Raw genomic sequence first — 9,270 nt, forward strand, 5'->3', positions numbered from 1 at the left:
GAGATGAGGACACCTACAGGAAGAGGGCTAAGGGAGCTTCCCCAGTCTGTTACTTAAGCATGGCTTCAATAACATTGCTGACATTACATCGTCCTGTCCCTGTGCCGCACAGAGCAGCTGGCAGCTCTGGAGAAGATGACTGATACTGCTCTACGACCAGCCATAGCTCTTCTGGCATTGATGGTGTTGATTTTTTTACCCCCTGCAGCTGACCAACAGAAAACTGTGGGTTGCTCTGGTTATGCCTTTTTGTGTACAAAGAATTGCCCAAAGGAAGTTATCCTGGACACCGCATCCATCAAACAGGAGATAAAAATTTCCTTGATCTCAGTCCTAATGTTCTTCTAGACAATTCTAGCCCCAAAACCTACCTAAGTACCTGGACCGAATCAGGCCCTCAGACTTCCTCATCTGCGTGTCTCTACTTGCCTCTTAAATCAGCCTTTTTCTCTTACTTCTGCCTCTCCGCACAACAGCACTAAGCAAAGTCTCTCCTAGCCAAGCACAATAAATGGTGTCCTCTGTTCTTCAAATACATACGAAGCTACAGCAGCGCCTGGCGCTCAGGTGACTATCTACCTCAGGTGAAGGCAGCAGAGTACAGCAACCCCGTAGCAGAATCCCAGTTTGCCTCAATGTTCACAGGACGGTCACATAAACCCTGCCATCCTTAGCAAAGCAGAGGCTGAGAGAGAGAAGTGACTTATCCACAGAAAGACACGAGTGATTCACTTACGGCTACAGTGCAAGTCAGTGGCAGAACTAAGAATAAAACCAAGGAGGAAATCTTCCTCACTCCACCTGTAAGACAACACTTACACAGCTCTCTTTCCACAGTCAAAAAGCTAACACAACTAAGAGTTTGAAGATTAAAATGCAGCGTGCATATCAAAAAGGTACTGCGTTCCTCTCCGTAGAGGTCGTAGAAAGACATACCACAGTTTCACAGCCAGACAGGCAACAAAATTGAAATACACTTTTCAAGTCAGACAATCAAAAAAAATGTTGTCTTTACCTACATAGAACTCTTGTTTTCTATATCTGTGAACTATTTACTCTTCTTTTTATGATTATTTCCAAAACCAAAGCAAAGAAAAGGTATCATGCATCAAGCATGTCCTTTTATCTAAGAAAATGAGCAAGTTCATAAATAGCACTGATTTCGGGATCATTTATTGACTGACCTTACTTCTGATTCCTCAAAGCATACTGTATGGCTTGCTGTTTAATCAGCTGCAGAAGAATTTATGTAAACAAAATTTAGGTTGATGGAAATTGTCTGTTCAGAAATACAGATCTCTAGAAGAGCTCTTCTGAAAGTGTTTATGATATACAGCCACCTGAGTGCCAGAGCAATCTTCCAGCGGTTAATGTTTCTCCTCACTACACTCCTGTGAAGTAGGAAAGCCCTCATTACAGAAAGGGGAAATTGAGGCTCTAAAATCTACATGACCAGTGGCAATCCAGCAAAGCATTTAAACACGTGCTTACTGCCTGCTGTGAGATTCCTTACATACTTAATTTAAGCACATGCTTAAACACCGTGAAATCCTTGTGCACAGAAAGCTGACGTGCCCTTGCAGATGCTCAGATAAGGTGCGAAGTGCAAGGCAGTCAGAGGAAGCAGATTTGGTTCAGCTGCTTTTCCATGCAAACTGGAGAGCACAAATGTTGGCGGGACGAAATTGAGCTGACCGTTTTGCCTACCAGTCCTCTCTTCGCTTTGGGGAGCAGCATTTCAATAACTTAAAGCTAACACCACCTTAGACACCAAAGGTTGCCAATGTCTTTTTCCCCTCTATTATGGCTTGTTCAGCAACTCCTGCACTTCTGAATGCGAAGGCTACGAGAACAGGCTATGAAGACACGAGGTGCCTGCCCACACAACCTGAGCCCTGTCCTCCTTGAACGACAGCCCAGTCCAGTACAATTTCTACTGCCACTCTGCCTCTGAGCTTCCTAGAACAGGAGCAGTTGATAGCAAACAGCCATGTATTTCTACTGCACAACAGAAGTAACACTGCAACACAGCACCCATCTGAATCCCTTCATTTTTATGCAATAAACTATATTTTATTTTAACCAACAGCTATCCTACAAATCACATTCATTTCCCACCAAAGTAGGAATAAAAATATATGTTTCCCCTCAGGCAAACGTTTTACTTATTCTCCAAACTGGAATGATTTTAAAGGCACCTTTTGTGATATTCACTATTCGGTATTTCATATTCAGCTGCAAGATTATAAAGTTTTAGTATTTTGGAGAACAGAACAACGTGATGGTCCATTTTTATAATACTCCTGTAAGCCCTTAGATACCATCCTGCGCCTGATATGATCCCACTGACCTCCCCACATTTAGTACAGGTTGACACTCAGTGAAGAACTGCAGGGTTTATTTTAAATCCGGTCTCATGGTACAAAATAAACTTCAACCCGGGAATCTGGCAATTGAGAATTTCATGTGCATAGGATGAATTGTTGGTTGGCAATTTACCTGCTCCAGCTAGCTCTGTGTCACTGCTGTCACGCACGGCAGGCATGAGCCCGGTGCCCCAGCAGACAGTTTGCTTTAGGCTGGCTCTAACACCAAAGGGAGCAAAGCAATAAAAGAAAAGGTCATGTCCTCCTGGGTCCCAAATTTTTCTTCTGGGTCCCGTTTTGCACTTGCGTTCAGTACTTCTGGAAAGACACCAAGAAATTCGGTTCAGGATAAGAACAGCCTGTTCCAAGACAGTTTCTCTCATCTCAACATTTCAAATGCTTTTGAATGCTTGGCTCTGAATCCAAAGCAGAAACTCTTAATTCCCTTCTAACGTTATGCAAGTACCAGTCTCATATGACTGTGAAATTTTGTTGTGACAATTTTGCTTACAGACTTGGGCACTTGTTAAAAAAAAAAAAAAAAAAGAAGCAAATAATGGATCATGGGAAATCCGATGCGTTCAAAATGGTGTTACATGACCACCGCTAGAAAAGCAGCTTCAAAATGTAGTTACTTTTATACGGCAAGGAAACACATCCATCTTCCATTTTCAGGCAACAAGAAAGCGTCAGCTTCTGAAAAGAAATTAAAGATCATATCAATCCAAACTGTCTTTAAAAATGTATTTGGCTGAATACAAATGTCCGGGCCATTTCTGTAAACATCTTCATGCAAATCTGTGGTCTCCCACACAGATAGCTAGGTCAAATAAAGAAAAGAGAGTGGAGAATAAACCTGTGTAAAGCTTTGAAAGGCGAATCAGCACCAGAAGAACTTCTGAAATGCAGTGCTGAATCTTCTAGAGGAGCAGCTGAGGGGAGACAGAGTCAAATCAACAGCATGCACCTCACAAACTCAAAGGGATTCAGAGTCCAAGCTCAAAGACAATATTCAAACTTACATGAAGCAATCATCTACGACAGATGTTCGCTTCTAGGTCAAATACACATATATGCCCAATATTACACTGCAAGTCTTGCAGTAACTGCATCTCTCTTCTTCTAGAAGAAAAACGTCTCGGGATGCAGAGAATCTGCTCATAATCCTTTCCATGCATCCTTTCAGCTGACCAGCAGTAATGCCAACGTCCATACTGCAAGATATATGATGTTTCTCTTAGGGGTGCTGCACAGAATTTTTAAAAAATCTAGAATCAACACCTTCTTAAAAAGACCTCATAAAGGCTCACTTGACTTGGAGCAGTCTGATCTGGTAGTACCAAATCAGAGTCAAAATAAAGCATCTCTCCTTCAGGTATCAGGGAGCCTCGGCCCAACTGGCAGTGGTGTAGATCAGTGTAAGCAAACAAGTTCCAGGAGCCATTTCAAGGCCCCCTTTCCTGCTCAATAGCAGATGCTTTTACTGAAGGAAACTTCCGTGAGAAAATACTTAGCTTCCTTAGTCCTTATCTTAAAAGGTCTACAGGCAAATAGTTTTGAAGACAATGATCTCCCAGTTTTGAGGTCAACCCAGGTTCTTCCACTGGTTTCTGCAGACCCAGAGCCCCATACAGTATTCTCAGAAGCTTCTTACGTGAGTCTCAAGAAATAATTCCTTTCTACCTCAGGGGATCTTTATTTGCTCTTTTTTATATTCTTTTCTGAGGTTCTGTAACTGATCCTCCTTCACGAGCTCTATGCAGTTTCTCATTCGTGCATACTTCATCTTGCTTGTCAGGCTCAAGCACCCAATATCCAAGGCTTCCGACTGTCACCTCCTGGTCACTCACCCCAGCAATTCACATTGATTTCTTTCATCTTGACTGCCAGGAGCTAAAAACTGCATGTTCTAAGAGCAAACGCTTCACATGGGTAAATGACTGCAGAATCAGAAAGGATAAAGATGAAAGCCAGTTGGCAGACAGCCATTAGTGGGAGAGACGTTCTGCTTCCCAAATACTGCTTTCAAAAGGAAAGAGGAGATTATTAAAGGTATCATTAAATAGATTCAGTGCTCGTTAAGAACGGCAGTATCTGGTTTTAACTGGAAGGATAAAAATAACATGAAATACTGTATCAGTCACAAAACCAACCAGCTACAGCTTCCTCCATCCATATTATGTCTCTGAACTGCCTCCCTTCCTAAGGCTATTATTTATTCTTTATTATATTTCATTTTATTAAGCAGCTTATAGCTGCATTTACTTGTTTAGGGTTTTTTTGAGTACTGGGGTTATAAAAGGACCTGGATGCTAAACTAATCCAAGGACATCTTGCCATGGTAATGGCTATATAGGATCCTCAGGAAAACTCACCGACAACAAATCCTGCAGATGATAGAGAAGCTGCCTTTCAGGCACACAGAAAGAGCAATCCCATTTGCAGGTACCCAGCACAGCCTAGCGAGGAATGTCACTGTCTCCTCTGTTGAGGGACAGATGCTTCTGCACACGCTGCTGAATATCATGCAGTTATGGAAGACGCTAGGAAATGTGCGGGAGCACAAAGAGACATCTGTGCTAAGTGAGGACAACGGTTACCTGCTATACATCAGATTCTCTCTGGAAGGCCCAGACTCTACCGCTGGAAACGCACAGAATTTAGAGGCCGATTTGGGGCTCTGTAACAAAGTCCACAGTCAGAGGAGCATTTCATAGGGAGCCCACTCCTCCCCTTAGCGCTATCTGGTGCAGTATGCGCTTCCAGTTGGACGATGGAGGTGCAGCCAGAGGCAATCCCCCTGCTTCACAGCGCCCACGTCCAGCCCCGAGTCCAGGACTGCAGCTCAAACCAGAAAAGGTCACATTGTGGGCAATGGCGTTTTGCAGAAACCTGGTGAACTGAGATATAGGAATGTCAGTTTGGCAAAGTATAAATAGCAAGCAGAGCTCTAACTGCACTCTTCAAGTATTAGTCAGTGCTGAACAATTCATGCTTATCTTACTGTATCAAGATCTCGCTTTAGAAATACAGGGAAATATCTAGAAACAAAATGAAACCATAATTTATCAGCTCGAAGTGCCATTTCCTTCGAAATCAACAGGAAAAGGTTCTCGCAAATGGAACAAAGTGTTTTTCCCCCCAGGCTAACCTTGCATAATTAATAATCAGAATACGGATCACCAGCAACTAGAATGGAAAATGGTACACTAAATGTTGCTTTGCTTCTTGAAGCCCAAACGCCAAACTCAACCCCTATATTAATAAAGCAAAACTCAGAAAGTAGTTTCAGTAGTAATGCTCACCGTATGCAAACCTCCTCAGACTCTGGATCCAAGAGTTGCTTTAGCTCCCTGCGTAATGCATAATGTTTATACACTCTGCCAGCAGTACTTATATTTTATCTCAAGTGTTGAAATGTTGAGATGACTTATGCCTCAAGCTCCTGGATTCATGTGATTATGCAAGAAATCCAGTTTCAATTAAAAACAAATTTCTAGCACTTCATATTGAGAAGAAAATCTTCAAAATGGGACTGCTAGAGTTGCAAAACTCGAAGTACACATAAAAAGGCACAAAACACACTGCTTATTAAATCAGACTATTCTTAAGGTACTCTGGGAGGCAAGCTGGAGTTGGGACTACTGATATCATGCTCTCATGCAACATCTTAAGCAATGTTTGCAGAAGCTAGGCAAAAATGTAACAACTTTGCAGAAATCATTAGGAGAAATTAACGCATATACCCCAACAGCAATTAACGGATATGTAAAAAACCTGTGTCTTTTTTCTCTCCCTCGTACATGGTGCAAGACTTCAAAGAACACTTTTCCCTGCAGAGCCGTCCTGTTGCTTTCCATCAGCCCCTGGAGATCACACGTTTCGGCAGGTACCCATTCCAACGCACCACCGTCCTCTGCTTCTGGGTCTTTTCAAACCAAGAGTTACTGCAATTTTTACTTTATATTAAAAGACAAAAAAAATGCTCTCTGATCTAATAAAAGAGCTGCAACATAAGAGATAAGCTAGAGCAACATTTCCATGAAGGCTTCCATTTCTGCCTGAGACTGTCCTGGCGTCAGTAGTGCACAAGTGCAATAGTCTTTTATTTCTTAAGGATGCATTTTTATAATCCAAAGAGGAATCCATAGAAAGTCCTACTATCCTTTGAGAATCTGAAAGATCCTACTAGATATGTATTTATTTACTCTGAGAGAGTTGTTTAATATTTAAAATTTTTGTCCTGCCTAAATAAATTAAACATACAATAGGCTGCTCAAAGACCTATACACTAAAAGTAGGCAGACCTGCGGACACATTGCCCTGCAACGGTTAAACATATCCTGAGAGCCTGCTGAGGTTGGGTTCAGAAGAGAAGCTGTTACATAGGGGTGGGTTAATGTTTTCTCAGACTACAAAGGAAGTCTCATCTTTATCCCTGTGAAGCTTTGACTTACAGCCTCAGCAGGTCTGTGCACGTTAGGGACAGTATAATGTTGGTGTCTGCATGAGCGGAACAGCCTTGGAAAGAGAAGTTGCTTCACCTGGACCAGAAACATTACCAGGGTTCTGAAAATTCCCCTTTTCTCCTCACCCATATGAGGCCAGGCTCTGTTCCAGCTGAATTCTCATTAACTGGTAGTCTGGTTTTGCTCCCATCACAGCTGAACAGACTACATGTTTTCTAATCATTTCATCCATCCCTGGCGTATCAACACCCAAACAATTCTCCAGCCAAAAGAACACATTGGACAGGGTTCTTCGCTGTTATGACACTCTAACCTGTCCTTACAGGAGGAGATTAAATTAATCCTGCACAAGCAACAAGGTCTGTCTAATTTATCAGAAACCTATGCTGTTTCTTTAAATTAGATTATTTCTAATTCACCTTTTTCTCTCCGATTCATTGATTAACATAATCAGGTTAAAGTCACGGTAACTTGTTCCCAGCTTGGACTTGTCGTTTGCTGCATCCGAGTCAGACTTCAAGAGAAGCCAGCGTGCCCAAAAGCTTGTCTGCTTCTCCCTCCGATACCCACTGGCTTCACAGAAGATGGCATCTTTCGCTACAAACACTGCTTCGTTTTCAGCTGGGTAGGCCACTTACTAACGCCTTGAGGTAACACTCCTTCTGTACCCAGACTTCCCATTGAAGTCTGTAAAACGCGGTGGAGGCCCCAGATGATTTAATTCAAAGTTTTTTAGTACTGCTTTCAGGAAAGAAGGCTGTATGAGCTCCGGAGGCAGTACTGCGAGCACCAGAACCACACAAGTCTGGTTTCTTACATACCCCAAATGCTTAACCTGAACATCAGTAACGGTGCAAGCTGCCATCGGAGGATTTAGAGTCTCTTTTCCTAGTGGATTTTCTGGTACTGAGTGTTGTGTTAGCTCATTCTACTACGCACAAATTGCTTGTGCTCTACTGAGTCATTCATCTTTATGGCAATCGTATGAACTTAATTACCTCTGTAGCGTTTGATTGGAACTGTAATGCTGTAGTGATTACACCAAGGTGACCACACACTGGCTTACCGAGGAGAAGTGTGAGTATGGCTGAGGGCGGTCACTTCGGCTGTGTACTTCTCTGCCTAACAGAAACCTCTAGCACAATGAATGATAAAACCCCGGAGCAAGCACCAAAGCAGACTACTGAATGGAATCCATACTTTCAGAAAACAGCTCAGCCTCCAGCTGCCTCAGGAATATGCCTCTCGGGAAAAACATACCAACAAAACAAAAAAAGCCCTTCTTGTTGCTGTGGCTTAAAGACAGCTGTAATTTGGGAGAAAGGGAAAAAGGAAACGGAGGTAAGCGGCGTATCAGCAGGTGACATAGCATTTCTGGGCCTCTGTCTCTCCATCTGCAAAATGGGAAAAAATACGTACACAATCCTGATACATACATTTGAAAATGCTATAAGCAAGAGCGGTAATGGACGTATACCATTGATTTCCGTAGGCTCCAGAACAGACCTATAAATATAAATAGGCTGTCATTCCACAGTCCTCCTCAGCAGTTCCCCTAGTGAGTAAGACAGTTTGATACATTTCTCCCGTGCAGCTATTTTATTGACTTGCCCAAGAGCTGCTGAGCCATCCCTCCCCAGCACCTCCATTGTCCTGTTTCCACTTATTCACCCTATCATTTATTTCGTATTGTTTTCTTTCTCCAATTCTATCACCCACTGAAGACGCATCAGGTCTACTGTTTCCTTAACTTCTGGCAATCATACCCGTAACTTTTACAGCTAAATAAACATTGCAGCAGCTTTGCCATCGAGTCCCGGTCGCTTTTTCTGGAGCTAAAACAGCTCTTTATCCCCACCTGGAGGAGGGACCGACCCTTCCCAGTGTTCACCCACAGCCAGGGACAGTCTCCATCTGCAAGTGCACTTTTAAAACACGGCCCGCATCCCACCCAGGAGACGCGTTCCAAATACGTACAGGCATCACAGCAAGCATCGCTCCAACAGTTCTGTTCCATCACACTTTTGTGCCTGTCAAAGGACTCGTCTGTCATCTGTTACCAGCTTGCTGCATTCAAAACACTGGACATTTGCTTTAAAAAAAAATCATACATAACATAAAAAAGGAGAGGAATGAGCGTATTAATTGCCTGGCAGAATTCCAAATGGGGCTGTCTGAAAAGCCGCTAATTTGTCTTGTCAGTAGTCAGGAACTGGATTGCTCTACTGCCGCTGGAGCTGCTGCTTTCCCTCCTCCTCCCCGCCGCCAAGATCAAAAAGCAGCTTTGAGCTCCAGCCTGGGCAAGGCAGACTAGAGTGGAAGCACATGTCAATACCGGGAAATGATGTACCGTTTTTAATTCTGATCCTCTAAACGGTTATGTAAATATTGAATCATTTTACGCTGGCAAATAATCCTATTAAACTGGATGAATA

The sequence above is a fragment of the Platalea leucorodia genome (genome assembly GCF_965183815.1).
Source record: "Platalea leucorodia genome assembly, chromosome: 12".
NCBI lineage: Eukaryota > Metazoa > Chordata > Aves > Pelecaniformes > Threskiornithidae > Platalea > Platalea leucorodia.